We start from the raw sequence: 17,877 nt of genomic DNA, 5'->3' as shown, positions 1-17,877 counted from the left end.
TATAAATAGCGAGTGTGGAATAATGGTGGACCAGTGTGCGGAATTGTCCTAAGCAATTGTTAACAAGATCGATAGTCGTCATTGCAATTTCATATGAGGGAGAGGCATAAACTAACATACTTTTCCTACATGGATCGTATGCTCTTATGATTGGAAACTCTAGCAAGCATCCGCAAATACTAAAAGATTCATTAAGGTAAAACCCAACCATAGCATTAAAGCATCAAGTCCCCTTTTATCCCATACGCAACAACCCCCTTACTCGGGTTTAAGCTTCTGTCACTCTAGCAACCCACTATAAGCGAATCATGAACGTATTGCAACACCCTACATCGGGAATCCCTCACGCTTGCGCGACACGGAGGGCACCATAGGACAGCACCAAAGTAAAACATACAACTCATACCATCTAGATCATCAATCAACTCAAAGACAAAAGATATCTACTCAAAACATCATAGGATGGCAACACATCATTGGATCATAATATGTGGCATAAAGCACCATGTTCAAGTAGGGATTACATCAGGGTGTGGGAGAGTGGACCGCGTAAAAGAGATGAGGATGGTGATGTTGATGAAGACGATCACCGCGGCGTTGATTCCCCTCCCGATGGCACTCCGGTGCCACCAAGAGAGAGGAGGAGAGGTTCTCCCCCTTGTGCTTCCTCCTCCATGGCTTTCCCCCTCTGGTCCTTGGCCTTCATCGAGATGATGGCCCCTCCGAGATCCTCCTCCATGGCCTCCGGTGATGATGGCCCCCTCCGGCAGGGTGCCGGAGAGGGCCTCGATTGATTTCTCGTGGCTATAGAGGCTTGTGGCAGCGGAACTTCTGGTCTAGGTTAATTCCCAAAGGTTTCAGTATTTATAGGAATTTTTGGCGTTGGTTTCACGTCAAGGGGGCCTCCGGGCTGTCCACGAGATAGGAGGGCACCCCCCAGGGGGTGGGGGGTGCGCCCCCCTCTCTCGTGGGCAGCCCGAGACTCCTCTGGCCCAACTCCGATGCTTCGTGGTCTTCTTTTGGTCCAAAAAAAATCCTCAAAAATTGGGACGTCAATTGGACTCCGTTTGGTAACCCTTTTCTGTAAAACACTAAAACAAGGAGAAAAAAGAAAATTGCACTGGGCTCTAGGTTAATAAGTTAGTCCTAAAAATAATATAAAATGACATATAAATGCATATAAAACATCCTAGATGGATAATATAATAGCATGAATACTTCATAAATTATAGATACGTTGGAGACGTATCAGCATCCCCAAGCTTAATTCCTGCTCGTCCTCGAGTAGGTAAATGATAAAAGAAATAATTTATGAAGTGTGAATGCTAGCAGGTGCGCAAGTTTGATCAATGATAATTCCAATCACCTTTTCTAGCATCAAAATGTGTCATAATAGTAGCTTATCTCATAAAACTTTTCATGATCAAGTAACAATCTAGTCACAATGTCAAGCATGGTTCAGAAACTTCATTGAGAACTAACAAACTATAATCTCAGTCATTGAAGAAATTGCAATTTATCATAACATCAGAAAGAGTTAAGAATAGAGCTTTTCAGCAAGTTCACACACTCAACTATCATATAGTCTTCTACAGTTGCTAACACTCACGCAATACTTGTGGTTATGGAGTTTCAGCCGAACACAGAGAAAGATAGGGGCTTATTGTGCTGCCTCCCAACGTATTCACCTTTAGGTGATGTCAACAATAATAGCCTATGCCAACTTACATCCAGTTGGATATATATATCCTGATCTTTCAAACACGAGGAGCTTGCCAAAGGACAAAATTAAAAAGGAAAGGTGAGAATCACCTTGACTCAAGCATAAAGTAAAAACATAAAGTAAAAGATGGGCCCTTCGCAGAGGGAAGCAAAGGTTGTCATGCGCGTTTAGGGTTGATGCACAAAATCTTAATGCAAAAGAACATCACTTTACATTGCCCCTTGTATGTGGACCTTTTTTATGTAGTCCGTCGCTTTTATTACTTCCACAACAAGTTCAATACAAAGCTTATTTTCTCTGCACTAATAAGTCATACATATTTAGAGAGCAATTTTTATTGCTTGCACCGATGACAACTTACTTGAAGGATCTTACTCAATCCATAGGTAGGTATGGTGGACTCTCATGGCAAAACTGGGTTTAAGGGTATTTGCAAGCACAAGTAGTATCTCTACTTGGTGCAAGGAATTTGGCTAGCATGAGGGGGAAAGGCAAGCTCAGCATTTTGGGAACGTCAATGACAATATACTTTAACTGAGATGTCGGAAAACATAAACCATTACATTGTCTTCCTTGTCCAACGTCAACTCTTTTAGCATGTCATACTTAATGAGTGCTTCACAATCATGAAAGATGTCCAAGATAATATATGTGTATGTGAACCTCTCTTTCCTTGTTACTTCCTATTAATTGCAACGATGACCAAAACTACGTTTGCCAACTCTCAACAACTTTTATGCCTCATACTTTCTATGTGTGAAGTCATCACTAACCATGTTATAAGCATATGAAACATATATAAATTCAGATTTATGACATTCAATTCAATCCCCCCATTTACTCATAGGATATACATGAAGCACAAGAGTAAATGACAAACTACTCCAAAAGATATGAGTGAAGGACACTGAGTAGCCAAATAATTAACTAGACAAGGGAGGGTTCCTTCTTTATTCAATAAATCAGATCCAATGATTTTATTCAAACAGCAAGTAAAACAAAATAAAATGACATTGCAAGGATAGCACAACTAATGTGAAGAACCAAAAACTTAGGCTCAACCGATACTAACCGATAGTTGTTGAAGAAGAAAGGTGGGATGCCTAACGGGGCATCCCCAAGCTTAGATGCTTGAGACTTCTTGGAATATTATCTTGGGGTGCCTTGGGCATCCCCAAGCTTGAACTTTTATATCTCCTTAATTCCTCTCATATCATGGTTTCTCTTTTTATCGAAAGCTTCATCCACACCAAACTCAACAAGAACTCGTGAGATAGGTTAGTATAAACCAATGCAAAACCTTATCATTTTCTACTGTAACAAAACACTAAAATTATTATTCAACGTTGCATACTAAATGTCTCTGCATATTTAATACTCCTATCCTCAAATAGAATCATTAAACAAGCAAACATATGCAAACAATGCAACTATAACAGCAATCTGCCAAAACAGTATAGTCTGTAAAGAATGCAAGATTCATCATACTTCCCTAACTCCAAAAATTATGAGAGAAAATTCCCACTGTAGTATATTTATCAGAACTAATTATGCAAAGAGTTTCAACATTATATCATGCTCTGACTTTTTTATGGAATTTTTGCAACAGAGGTAAACTTTCTGTTTTCAAACAGCAACATGTATACTAGCAAAATAAGAATGGTAAAGGCTATCCTTGACATTTTTATTGAAACTAAAGATGAAAAACACTATTCTAAATAACAGAAAGATAATACTAACACAGTAAAATGACGCTCCGAGTAAAACACATATCACGTGACGAATATAAATATAGCTCCGAGTAAGATGTACCAATAGTTTTGAAGACGAAAGAGGGGATGCCTTCCGGGGCATCCCCAAGCTTAGGCGCTTGAGTCTTCCTTGAATATTACCTTGGGGTGCCTTGGGAATCCCCAAGCTTAGGGTCTTTCCACTCCTTATTCTCCTCATATCGATATCTCACCCAAAACTTGAAAACTTCAATCACACAAAACTTAATGGAACTTCGTGAGATAGGTTAGTATGATAAAGAGTAAATCATGCACTTTGGTACTGTAAAAGACAAGGTTCATAATTGTTTTCACATAATGCCTACTGTAACATATCATTTCTACAATTTATATTGAGAAATATAAGCCATAGAAACTAGAAAACAAGCAGACTATGCAATGAAAACAGAATCTGTCAAAAACAGAACAGTCTGTAATGATCTGAACAATAACCATACTTCTGCTACTCCAAAAATTATGAAATAAATTGGTGGACGTGAGGAATTTTTCTATTAATCTTCTTACAAAAGAATCAACTCAAAATCATTCTTATGTAAAAAATGACAGCTAATCTCGTGAGCGCAAAGTTTTTGATTGTTTTACAGCAAGATCACATTAACTTTCACCCAAGTCTTCCCAAAGGTCTTACTTGGCACTTTATTGAAACAAAATCTATAAAACATGATTACTACAGTAGCTTAATCATGTGGACACACAAAAACAGTAAGGGTAAATATTGGGTTGTCTCCCAACAAGCGCTTTTCTTTATTGCCTTTTAGCTAGGGATGATGATTTCAATGATGCTCGCATAAAAGATAAGGGTTGAAACATAACAAGAGCATCATGAAGAATATGACTAGCACATTTAAATTTAACCCAATTCCTATGCCTAGGGATTTTGTGAACACACAATTTATAGGAACAAGAATCAACTAGCATAGGAAGGCAAAACAAGTATAACTTCAAAACTTTAAGCACATAGAGAGGAAACTTGATATTATTGCAACTCCTACAAGCACGTATTCCTCCCTCATAATAATTTTCAGTAGCATCATGGATATAAACTTTTTTCTCATACTCAATTGGAACCTCTTCCGAAAAAGTGGAATACCAAATCCACTTTCATAAATATCGTATGAAGATTCAACACCCTCCAAGATAGTGGGATTGCTAATTCCTAAAGTTGACACTCTTCCAAACCCACTTTAAATTATAGTATTATTCATACTCCAAAAGATCTAAGTGAAGTTCATGGAGCATCCTACAATTAATATAGACTAGCCAATATCCAAGCTCAAAATATATAAGTGAAGCGCACGAAGCATTCTATAAAACATACTCAAACGATTTAAGTGAAGCACAAAGAGCAACTCTATAAGATCATACTTAAAAGATATAAGTGGAGCACATGAAGTATTCTATAAATCAATGAAGAGCTATCTCATACTAGCATGACTCTTAAAGAAAAACAAATATACAAAGGACACAAACAATGTGAACAAAACAAAAACTGAGGTATACCGATATTTGTTGAAGAAGAAAGATGGGATGCCAATCGGGGCATCCCCAAGCTTAGATGCTTGAGTATCCTTTGAAATATTTACTTGGGGTGCCTTGGGCATCCCCGAGCTTGAACTCTTGTCTCTCTTTATTATTCTCACATTGGTAACTCCTCGTTCTTCAAATACTTCATTCACAAAAACTTAAACAAAAACTTGTGAGATCTGTTAGTGTAATAAAGCAAACTACCACTTTAAGGTACTGTAATTAACTCATTATTTGTTTATATTGGTGTTAAAACTACTGTATTCCAACTTCTCTATGGTTCATACCTCCACATACTAGCCATAGATGCATCAAAATAAGCAAACAACACACGAAAAACAGAATCTGTCAAAAACATGACAATCTGTAGTAATCTGGAAGTTTAGTGAACTTCTGTAACTCCAAAAATTATGAAATAAATTTGAAATTTTGAATTTTTTTTACAGAAGTAATGTTCAAAAAGTTTCAGACCCAGTTGACTTTCCAGTAAAAATGTAAATTCATGCACTACGGCCAAAGTTTCTGTTTTTGTTCTGCACATAGTAAACAAGCAATCTTATCATACTAAAACGAAAGCTTGGCACATTATTTTTATAATACAACGGTTATATACAAGGGGATAATTATTTACATTGTTTCCGTGAGCATGAACACAAGTGCTCAAGGTCGACCCTCACTTCTTCAATGCATGACTTTCCAATCACTTCTCTTTTTGAAAAACCTTTTTAGGCATGAGAGGCAAGTAAATATTTTTTGGTATTTTCATTCTTTTGATTTATTTTGTATATTTCACCCACAACTAGACAGAAAGAAAAAGGAAAAACAAAATTTACTTAGTGAAGAAAGCAAACAAGCACACACAAAAATATCAACCCCACGCTATTGCTCCCCGGCAACGGCGCCAGAAAAGAGCTTGATAATCCCCAAGTGTAGGGAATCATCGTAGCAATTCCCAAAGGTGGAAGTGATAAGTATGGAGTGTCCTACCCACAAGGATCTAAAGGTAAGATCAATATTCTCTCAAGCCCTATCTTCCACTGATATGACTCTACGTGCACCGAACGGTTGCTTCTAACTAGAAACAAGAAATAAAACTGTGTTGTGGGTATAAAGAGGATAACTTTGTATGATATCGGAGAGCCAAAATATAAAAGTAGGTGCTGTTATCATAAAGTTAGAATATATTACTAAATAATATAAATAGCGAGTGTGGAATAATGGTGGATCGGTGTGTGGAATTGTCCTAAGCAATTGTTAACAAGATCGATAGTCATCATTGCAATTTCATATGAGGGAGAGGCATAAACTAACATACTTTTCCTACATGGATCGTATGCTCTTATGATTTGGAACTCTAGCAAGCATCCGCAAATACTAAAAGATTCATTAACGTAAAACCTAACCATAGCATTAAAGCATCGAGTCCCCTTTTATCCCATACGCAACAACCCCCTTACTCGGGTTTAAGCTTCTGTCACTCTAGCAACCCACTATAAGCGAATCATGAACGTATTGCAACACCCTACAGCGGGAATCCCTCACGCTTGCGCGACACGGAGGGCACCATAGCACAGAACCAAAATAAAACATACAACTCGTACCAATCTAGATCATCAATTAACTCAAAGACAAAAGATATCTACTCAAAACATCATAGGATGGCAACACGTCATTGGATCATAATATGTGGCATAAAGCACCATGTTCAAGTAGGGATTACAGCAGGGTGTGGGAGAGTGGACCGCGTAAAAGAGCTGAGGATGGTGATGATGATGGTGATGTTGATGAAGACGATCACCGCGGCGATGATTCCCCTCCCGATGGCACTCCGGTGCCACCAAGAGAGAGGAGGAGAGGTTCTCCCCCTTGTGCTTCCTCCTCCATGGATTTCCCCCTCTGGTCCTTGGCCTTCATGGAGATGATGGCCCCTCCGAGATCCTCCGCCATGGCCTCCGGTGATGATGGCCCCCTCCGGCAGGGTGCCGGAGAGGGCCTAGATTGATTTCTCGTGGCTACAAAGGCTTGCGGCGGCGGAACTTCTGATCTAGGTTAATTCCCGAAGGTTTCAGTATTTATAGGAATTTTTGGCATTGGTTTCACGTCAAGGGGGCCTCCGGGCTGTCGACGAGATAGGAGGGCGTCACCCTAGGAGGGGGGCGTCCCCCCTCTCTTGTGGGCAGCCCGGGACTCCTTTTGTCCAACTCCGATGCTTCATGGTCTTCTTTTGGTCCAGAAAAAATCCTCAAAAATTGGCACGTCAATTGGACTCCGTTTGGTAACCCTTTTCTGTAAAACACTAAAACTAGGAGAAAACAGAAACTGGCACTGGGCTCTAGGTTAAGAAGTTAGTCCCAAAAATAATATAAAATGTCATATAAATGCATATAAAACATCCTAGATGGATAATATAATAGCATGAATACTGCATAAATTATAGATACGTTGGAGACGTATCAACTCTTAGTATATGAAAAAGAATATTTGGCCATCCTTCTAGCAGTGGAACACTGGCGCCAATATTTATAGTTGTTTGAGCTTACCATCAGAACTGATCAGTGAAGCTTAGCTTGCTTGTCAGAACAACGTTTGCTCACTAGATGGCAGCAAAAAGCTCTAACCAAATTGCTTGGGCTGCAGTACTCCATTGCATATAAAAAAGGGTCGAAAATATTGCTGCTGACACACTTTCTAGATGACCTGCAACTACTGGGGATGTTCTACCAGAAATGCAACTTATTTCCTCTGCTCAGCCCACTTGGTTAGTAGAAGTGTTGAAAAGTTATGAGCAAGATCCAGTTGTTGTGGAACTGCTGCAACAACTGTCCACATCTCCTAATTCTCACAGCAAGTTCTCTCTCAAAGTTGGAGTTATCAGACAGGGCAAGTGTGTTTGGCTAGGTAATGACTCAACACTACATAGCAAGATTTGTGCTGCTTTTCATGACAGTCAATTGGGAGGGCACTCTGGATTTCCAGTCACTTATAAATGCATCAGACAGCTGTTCCGGTGGAAAGGGACGAGAAGTTTCATAAAAACTCATGTTCAAAGCTACCTGGTATGCCAACAGGCCAAACTTGAAAGAGTTCCTTCTCGTGGTCTGCTTCAGCCGCTTCCAATTCCTTCCTTACCTTGGGAATGGTAACCATGGACTTTGTTGAAGGATTGCCTACATCTGGCCGTTATAACTGTTTGTTTGTGATCATTGACAAGCTTTCCAAGTACGTGCACTTCATTCCATTGCATCACCCATTCTCTGCTGAAACTGTGGCTGAGGCTTTTTTGAATTCTGTCTATAAATTGCATGGGATGCCTCGCTCTATAGTTTCAGATCGTGATTGCATTTTCACTAGCAAGTTTTGGAGTGAGCTTTTTCAGAAATCTGGTGTTCATTTTCGCATGAGCTCTGCTCGCCATCCACAATCAGATGGGCAGACGAAGCGCGTCAATTAGCAAGTAGAATGCTTCCTGAGATGCTTTATCAGTGGACATCCATCGCGCTGGGCTATGTGGATTCCAGTTTGTGAGTGTCGGGGCAAGTGTTGCAGCAACGGGTGATCTGTCGTGGCTCTGACTCCATCGTCCAAGTTTTGATCAAGTGGAGTTCATCGCCGCTGGACATGGCTACCTGGGAAGATAAAGTCACTATGCAGTAGCGGTTTCCTCGAGTGCTAGCTTGGGGTCAAGTCGGTTTTAATAGGGGAGGTAGTGTCAGCATCCAAGAGGAGCGCCAAGACGATGTTCAAACCGATGGACGGCCCAAGAGGCAGCTTCGCTTACCCGCTGGCCAGCTGGGCCTGAGTGGGCCTTAGCCATGGCAATACTTATACCTGTATCGAGGATAGTTTGAGTTGGCGATGGCATAACGTCTAGAGATAGCATGTGTGGGTGTGAGTGCTCCAACGCGAGCCGAAATTTTATCATGTAATCCTTCCTCTATAGTTTGAAATTCATGGCGATGGCCTAAATACAAACCCTAGACCTCACAGAGTACTCCGGGGAAGGAGGGGAGGACAGAGGGGCTCCAGGGTATCTCCAAGCACGAGATCAGGGAGAAGGACGGGCCTTGGGAGGTGGCCGTGGCTGCGCGTGCATCGACACGCACCTGCTCCAACTAGCAAGAGGGAGAGGACGTGGTGGGGGTAGGTGTGGTGCGCCGGTTGCCAGACCAGGCTGTAGGATTGGCCATGTAAGTTTTTCTCTGCTTTTCTTGTAATTTTGTTTTTAGTTTTATTTAATTCTTTTGCCATTGTTTTGAACTCAAACAGAATTCAAACAATGCCAAAGTCATTTGAATATTTCTATGTTCCTTCAAGGACCTTTCCCAAAGGCACATAAATTATTTCAAAAGCATTTGAAAATACATTCTAGTTATACGAATATAACTGACCAAAATTAATCCGTAAAAATGTTCATTATTTTCGGTTTGGACCAAAACCCTTGCCAAAGTTATCAAACATTAATGAAGGACATTTTTGTTTCCTTGAATGCAATTTTAGGGTTCTTGCCCTTCTTTTAAAATATATTTATGAGGCTTTAAAAATCCTCAATTCAAGTTTCAAAAAGTTGAAGGATGATGCATTATGCTCTTTGATGCAACTAATTGCCACTATTTACACTACAAGATTCTATGGCTGTGACACCTTTACACTTTTCTCCACTATTCAAATTTAAATTCAAATTTAAGCATATAAATTCACCTTAAAAAATCCATATCCCTATTTTTACAGCTCCAAGTCCCAAACCAAGAATTTTGGTATTCATAGTTTTCACCCTAGTATTTAACAAAAACGGGTTCACATTTTTATGAGCACTTTTATTTCCCTATTTCCTTATTTTTCCATTATTCATTTGCGATGTTTAGATCCTGTATTTGACGAGGTTGTTGGAGAAGTAGTCGGAGAAGGATTTGAAGACTTCGAAGATCAAGCCCACCAAGGCAAGCAGCCCTTTAACAATGGTATACCCTTTTTACATCATAATAGCATTTTTCGTTGTTGTATCGAATGCATGATATCTTGACTGGCAACCTTGCTAGGCCTGCCTCCGTTACATATTTCCATTGATACTTGCATTGTTCATAACTCTACCCTTGCTTAGGGTTGTGTTGGTAGAAAGTAGATTGCTATTATAGACTCTGGCTATGCAAATTGGGGCAGGGTTATGCATGGAAATAAACAAGTGTGGTCTAACAAAGACTTTCAAAAACCCAACCGGGTGACACTAATGCCCTTGGGAGATGATGCTGAGCTAGGTAACTACTTGTTGAATAAGTGGTGTACCACGACAAGTGAGTGTGTTGTTTTCAAAAATGAATTAGATTTAAGATTTGTCGACTGTTCCAACTGAACATGCACAACCACACTACCCTGGCATGGGACGGGGCATTATTGATTACCTAGTTCGTGATAGCATGGAGCCCGCATTATTGGTGTTAGGAGTAGCATGGTCACTCTCGACACGGGGTCGATCTTGCATAGGCAGCCATGACTATTTTTTATAGGGCACCAAACACACTATTTGTACCCCCGTGCATGAGGTATATGATAAGTCTATGAGCGATGCTCTGCAGACAGAGTTAAATGTGTGAGAATGGTTGTGGCATGGGCGCTGTTACCAATCAAGTGGACTCTATGTTAGTCACATCCAGGGAAAGGTACTGATCGGGTGCTTATCCGGGGTACTATCAGAATCAGGGATCCGCAGACCCAAACAAGGTTCGAACTCTAGGGCGTCAACAAAGGATCTTTCTTCACAATGATGCTCTGCTCGCCACACCCAAGGCTTGATCACACCGAGTACGCACAAGTAGGGAGAAGGGATGGACACAGAGATTTACCCAGGTTCGGGCCACCTTGCGGTGTAAAACCCTACTCCTGCTTTTGGTGGATTAGCGCCACGAGGAGGTAGAGGATGAACTAGTACAGTGGATGAGCAGCCTTGTGAGGGCTCGGGTGGTGAGGATAGTTCTATCCCTCTCTACGGTCGAGACTAGCCTCTATTTATAGTGGCCTTGTCCCTCTTCCCTCATAGCTTAGGGGGGAAGGGATTCCACAATGGTCAATTTTGAAAGGGGACGAGCAGTACATCTTATCCTAAAGAAAGGTGGTCTTTGCCTGCAAAGTTTCTGTCCATGACACAGCGGTGGGCTCGGCGATGACACCCGTCCTGCTGAGCTCGTGGTCTTGGTCTCGTTGCACCGGAATGGAAACCTTTAGGGGATCCCTCGGGGACCCACGTATGTCCTTTCCTTCTTAGCACAAAAGGCGAAACTATTTTGGTCCGCGCCCACTGCCCCCCCTCCCGGGCTTGGTTGGCATGCCTCAGGTCATCACGTGCCTCGTGAGGCGGGAAGCTTGCATAGAGATCTCCGCTCCTCGGGAGGCAGGCTTGGGGGCTGCTCCTCTAGGAGGTCTTGGCATCGCTTACCTCGCAATGTCCGGGGGTCCTCACGAGGGTCTTCCTCGCATAGTCTTGTAGCTGGGCTGCGTCGGGCCATCGATGGGGCCACGCGTTGGGCTGCAGGCAGGCAGGTCTGGGTACCCCCAATCCTAGAACGCCTACAGTAGCCCCGGGCCCATGGCGCGCCTGGCCTGGATTTGAGGCGAAGGCATGGAGCGAAGGGCAAAACACTTTGGGCCCCAAACGTCTGCGGGCAAGGCTTGTCATGTGGCGTGTGATGGGACGCTGGTGCCCCCGTTGCCCATGTTGCCTCGGCAACCGTCCAGGTTAACAAAAATCCTGGCACACGCTGTAGAGCCATCATTGGTGTTCTACCTTGCGCCTTTCCTCTCCTACTCAAATCCCCTTTCCTTCGCGAGAAGTTCCTCAAGATCTAGGCGGAGCACCGTCCTTCCTTTCGCTCCCCAAACCTCAATGATTCCTCAAGATCTAGGTATCAGCCTCCTCTTCTCTCCCGCCGATGCTCACGGCATCCACCATTGCCAATGAGGGGGACCATGCCTCGGTGCTCCCGCTGACGGCAGGAGACGCCAATGAGTGGGGCCAAACCCTAATGTGGTGCGACTCTGTAGAGCGAAGCACCTTGGCAAAAAGGGTCTACCCCTTCTTCCTGCATAGTGTCTTCTCTCGGCTCGTCCCATCCTTCTCAGAATTCTTCACCGCCGTCCTCAAGCACTACAAGATCCATGCCCTCCATCTTCAGCCTAACTCCATCCTGCTCATGTCCATCTTTGCCTTCTACTCTGAGGTCTTTGTGGGCATGAGGCCCTCGGTGGCCCTCTTCCGCCACTACTTCATTATGCAGTTCCATGACTGGGAGTAGCGGTCCGCATGCGTCTCTTTCATCATGGTCCAGAGCGGGAATGTGCTCCTAAAGCCAGGCAAGAAGGTCGAAGGCTTCCGACACCGCTGGGTCTTCCTGGACGTCCAAGGCCTCAATCCGCTCCTGGAGCTTCCGGTGGAGCTGCCTGAGAAGATCCCAGCGTGGGGCTCCACAAAGCTCATCGATCCACGAGGGAGACCCGTCTTGGAGTGGATAGCCTTGGATATGGAGGACAAGTAGCTGACCGGGGCGATGACACTACTAGGGAAAATCCTAGCAGCAGCGCAGGTCCCAGGTATATCAGTAGCGCGGGACCCGTTGCTACTAAAAAGGCGCTACAGCTAACCCGTAGCAGCAGCGCATTCACGCCCGTGCTACTGCTATACAAGTGTACCAGCAGCGTTCTTCCTGGAAGCTCGCTACTGCTAATAGCTCTAGCGCGCTTCTCCTGTGCGCGCTACTGCTACTGTCGCGCTGCTGCTAACTTTTCTCCACTCGTTACTGCTAATTTTAGTAGTTTTTGATATATTTTTTCTGCATATTTGTTTTGTATTTGAACATGCTTTATACAAGAATATTTAGCACATACAAGTTTCATCATGATACACATACAAATGGCTACGAGACCACAAATGTAATCATAGCATATACATACAAATAGGCTCATCATAATCATCATCCAACACAAAGTGGTATCTTATCATCATCTCAAAAATAGCGATACATGCAAGTCTCGAATATTTGCAACTACAACTTCATCCATCTAAACAAAGGTATACGCGAGAAGAGCTATCACTATGAGTGAGAGTGGAACTATGCAGTACATGAGGTGGTGGTTACGAGTCCTCTCTCGCGCTACCGTGAACCTCAAGTAACTAGCTTCTCCTTCTTGTTTGCTTTTGAAGCCTTTATGGCTGGCGCCCGAGACCCCATTTACTTGCGACTGACACTCAGGCCACTCGTTGTACACCCTCGGAACCTTCCCTTTGTACACGACATAGCACTACCATCTCGCCATCAAGAAGCTAGGTACATGTTAGAGATGCATCTTCATCAAGAGGATGTACAATCATATGCAACAAAATATACTAGAGCAACACGAAAAAGAAAGGGTTAGCAACTAGATGCAACATGCAGTATGCAAACTAATTAACTAGAGGTATGATGGTCATCGTACCCAAACTAACAAAGTAGCATTACGCAAGTTCAGCAGGGACCGTGGACATACCAAAGTTTCATCGCTACAGAAAGTATACAAGTTCAACCGACACATATCATTATCATCGGCATCGTAAATCACAAGAAGTTCCATCCTTCCATATCATCGAGGATGGACCCTAGCATCTTGAAAGGCGTGAGGTCATGATGTTGCATGCCTATGCGAGTTCGGACGTCAGCTCGCGATATAGGGCTATGGTGGAACATCCCCTTCTCATCGACGACTTCTTTCATGATGATCGTTGCAATGTCCCTTTGGATGCAAAAGAAGTCATCTCTTCTGAGTATATAATCCGCTTGTCCATGAGATTCTACCCACTTGTGGATATGATCATCAATTTTGCCTGTCATGCGAAGCTTTTTGTGATCCGTGTTGAACTCAATCATGAGATGGAGGATGTAGAATCCATCTTTCTTGCTTGGTTTTGGGACTTGGATGCAGCAGAAGTTAGTTTTATGCGTGAAACCCATCTTCTTGTTCCTTTGTTTCCTGATATGCATGTGGCCACCTCTAATGCTGAAGCCTTGGAGAGCATCATCTAGAATATTCATTATGTGGGTGTAGTCCTTCTTCTCGTAGTCTCTGGAAGGGTCGAAATACACGCATGGGAGACTCGCGGGTAAAGAACGATAAGGACGACACGCCCATTGCTGCGGGGAACAGACACCTCAAATTATTCTCCATATGAGCGAGAAGGAACGATTGAAATGTATGAAAGGGTTGTCCGGAACTGACTTACTTTGGATGATAAGGCAGGAGGACAATTTCCTGGTACTCCCTAGTAGTTTCACCCTCAAAGTCGCCGATACTCAAGAAAGACTCGTGCATGTAGTATGGATCCGCCACACAGATTTGTGAGACTTCTCTCTTCATGATGGAGCTCATATGTAGCACAAAAAGGTGGATGATTGTTAAATCGAGCCGCCTTGTCAGAAACATCTCAAAGATATGGTCATACCGCAGGAAGAACACCTCTGCGGATCGTGTGTCGACGTAGCACTTCCCCTCAGGCACACGAGCCGTGTATGTCGGATATTCTGGATCCTTCGAGGCTAGTAGGCTTTTCTCAGTCGACATCACATGATCGTGTAGTCTCCTGAGATCCCCTGATAGTGCCTCCAGCGGTTTCGGCGGTAGCATCGGCTCGCCCGTGAGATGGAACATGACCGCACCTTTCATGGGTACACGCTCTTCAGAATCCATCATCTGGCTGCTATGTGCTCTAGCTTGTTGGGAGGCACCTATCTTCCCCGATCTCTTCCTCTCCTTTTTCTTGGGCACACCTTCCAGACCCTTCCTTAACCCCTACCCCAGTGTTCCTGGGCTAAGCACTGTACGACCCCTGACTAGTTGAGCCTGTGTTGAGGCGGCATCTTCAGGCGTGTCCTATGAGGATTTCATGAAGAGAGACTTCTTGCAATCCCTGCTACGACCTTCCTGCCTGGGCAGATCTTCCATATCCTCATTAGCATGCTGATAGCCCGATTTATCATATGGTTGACTCATCATATCTATGTCACAGTCATACCGTTTGTATTGAGGAAAGCCATTGGGTCAACCTCCGTCTCATCATCCATTGTCTGTTCTACAGGACCGATTACATCAGCCAGTACTATTGCACCACCTTCATCACGTCGTCCGCCACTCTCACCCGGCACTACATGAGCTGTTAATTGCATAGGCGGGGTCATGGTCTCGGCGCATGCTTGTTGATGTGTGGTTATTGGTGTGCTCTCGGCCGGCTCCAAACGAATAAGATTCTTCGGCCATAGTAGCACCCAACCCTTGCAGCTTCCAATCTGCGGCGGGGTCTCGTCATCCTCTCCCACATGCTATACTGGAGGAGGCAAATCCTTGTGCCCCGATTTCATACTTGACAAGTTAACCCTAAAGTGCCCAGCGGGGATCGGCTGATTGTGGAACGTGGGTTGCAAGGGGTTCATTATCACCCCCTTTCCCACGTCCACCTTCTGGCCTTTGATCAAGTAGAGTATGGTTCACGGGGTTTCTTCGTCCTGCAAACACATGTTTGTGGCGTAAAACATCCGAAAGGCAACGAAAATGGAATATTCTGTATATATATATATATATATATATATATATATATATATATATATATATATATATATGTTGGTGTGACATGTAATTACCGTGAGGGCGTCGAGCTCAGCCAAAGATGAAGGCCCACCTAGCGCGCCAGAGATTGAGGACGGGCTAGTCTGAGCGGCAGCGAGTGCGAGAGGAGGCCCGGTTGCGTGAGCAAGTGATGGGTGGTGGTGTTTATGTTCACGGAGTTGCTCCTGACGAAACTGGGCAACGTGAAATCATGTACCGTCTTGTCTGGATTTTCCTTCATCCAGTTGATGATAGCTGGAACCAAGTTAGTAGCAAAATCATTTCTGCAGGCAGTTACAGCTGCATTGACTGCCTACTATAGCAACTCATTTTTCTCCTCGGCTATTTTTTTCGCGTCCCCAGCAGCTTTTTTCTCGACCGCAAGCTTCACCTTCTCGTTGATGTCCGCCTGACTAAACTTCTTTTTCTACTTCTTGGCCTCCGGGCCCTTGTTGTAAAACACCTTCCCCGTGGTGTCGTCTCCAGCGCAGTGCACACGACCATATTGTGGCCGCTGCCCAAAGGGAGTCCCTTAAGTTCGTTCAAGGCCCAGTTGAGAGGGGTGTCCCACTTGGCCCTCATCGGAGAAGTAGGGCTTTCAGCTACAAGCTGGTGATGCTTCTCCTGCAGAAGGAGCGTGAACCGTTTAGGAATGTGTAGTCGACTAGATCTGGAGCTAAATGTAAGGTGGTAAAAGAATAATTACCAGTAGTCCAATCAATTTCCTCGAGATATGGTCCGTGTAAAAAAACTTCTTTTCCTTGTCCCACTTGTAGCAGGCCCTGATGAAGTCATGCTTTCACGAAGGGGTCTAGGAGAGTCGCGGCTTCACGTTCCATGTCCTCCTTATCCCATATGGGCCCTTTATCGAGGTAGCCACGTCTCCCGAGGTGATGCTTTCCCGTGTTCCTTTGCTGAAGGCTCTTGAATTTCGCAGCCTTAGCTTTGGCTGCCTCGGTAGCGCAAGTGTCCTTGAACTTTTCGAACTCCTCTTCCGTAAGTGTCGGATTTTCCTCCGGAATCTTGGACAGGGGTTCCTCAGCCTCGATAGATCATTTCACCCTCCCTTTCCAGGAGGCCAAATCATTGCTGAACATGCACATGGCGTGATTGTTAATCTTTTTCATCTTCCGATCATCCCATGTTTGTTCTATGCTATCATCCCGGTCGGGGAACTTGAATCTCTTGTGCAACTTTGTCAGGAGCAACTGTGTCAAATGTTCTTTACTCCTTAAGTCATCGTTGTTGATGCTCGCACATTCCCGTAGGATGCATCCTACTTGGTTCCCATAGCACTTGCGAGGTTCTTCGGGGTCTAATGGCTCAAACTTGCCAGGTGCCATCTTTGTGATCACCAGTCGTCCAATCCCTATTTTGTTAGGTTTTCGTATCCTCTGCTTCTTCTGCTTCTTCTTTTCGGTAGCGGCATCGGCGCCGGTACCTTTCCCGCCGGTATCTTCCCCGCCGGTACCTTCCTCGCCGGTCTGGGCACCGCCATCGGTCTCGGCGTCGCCATTGGTGTCGGTGCCGTCGGTGTCGATGTCGGCGTCAGTACCATCATTGAGGCCGACCTGCAAACCTTTACTTTGCAATTGCTTAGCAGTCAAATAGTCGAGGTACTCTTGTTCACCCTCATAATCCATGTTGTATGCATCTTGGTCAGAAGGCCCAGTTTCTTCGTTGTTCGACATGTTTCCTATGATTAAGTCTCCTCGTTTAATTCTAAAACTATGAAAAAATGGGAAATGGCATAAAAAAGAAATCTATGTTTGCCAGAATGTCGTTTCCCCGCAACTCCCAGCACTCGATATGCCTACTACCTAGCACAAATCATGCCAAAATTCACGGAAAATTTCGGCATGACCTTTGCTAAAAAATGGACATATTGAGCGCCTCAAAATTCACCGGAACAGAAATGAATCAACATTCCGGCATAACATAGGCCACTCGGATCATTTACCCTGCACATAATCATCATGTCCAAATGACATGTCCAAATTCCAAATATGACATGTCCAAAACATCACATGTCCACATATCACATGTCCACTTCAAATTTGCATATAGAGGGAAGAAAATATATAACTTGAAGAAAAAACCTAGCTAAATTCATACCTAAATATATAACCTAATTAACCATCTGCCCTAACTAAAAACTAAGTAAATTAACCAAAGAACCCTAGCTACCAGAGAGAGCATGTGCGGTGGGGGGCTTACAGAGGG

The sequence above is a fragment of the Triticum dicoccoides genome, chromosome 2B, assembly GCF_002162155.2.
Source record: "Triticum dicoccoides isolate Atlit2015 ecotype Zavitan chromosome 2B, WEW_v2.0, whole genome shotgun sequence".
NCBI lineage: Eukaryota > Viridiplantae > Streptophyta > Magnoliopsida > Poales > Poaceae > Triticum > Triticum dicoccoides.
The sequence above is the reverse complement of the archived record's forward strand: the minus strand, read 5'-3'. Positions refer to the sequence as shown.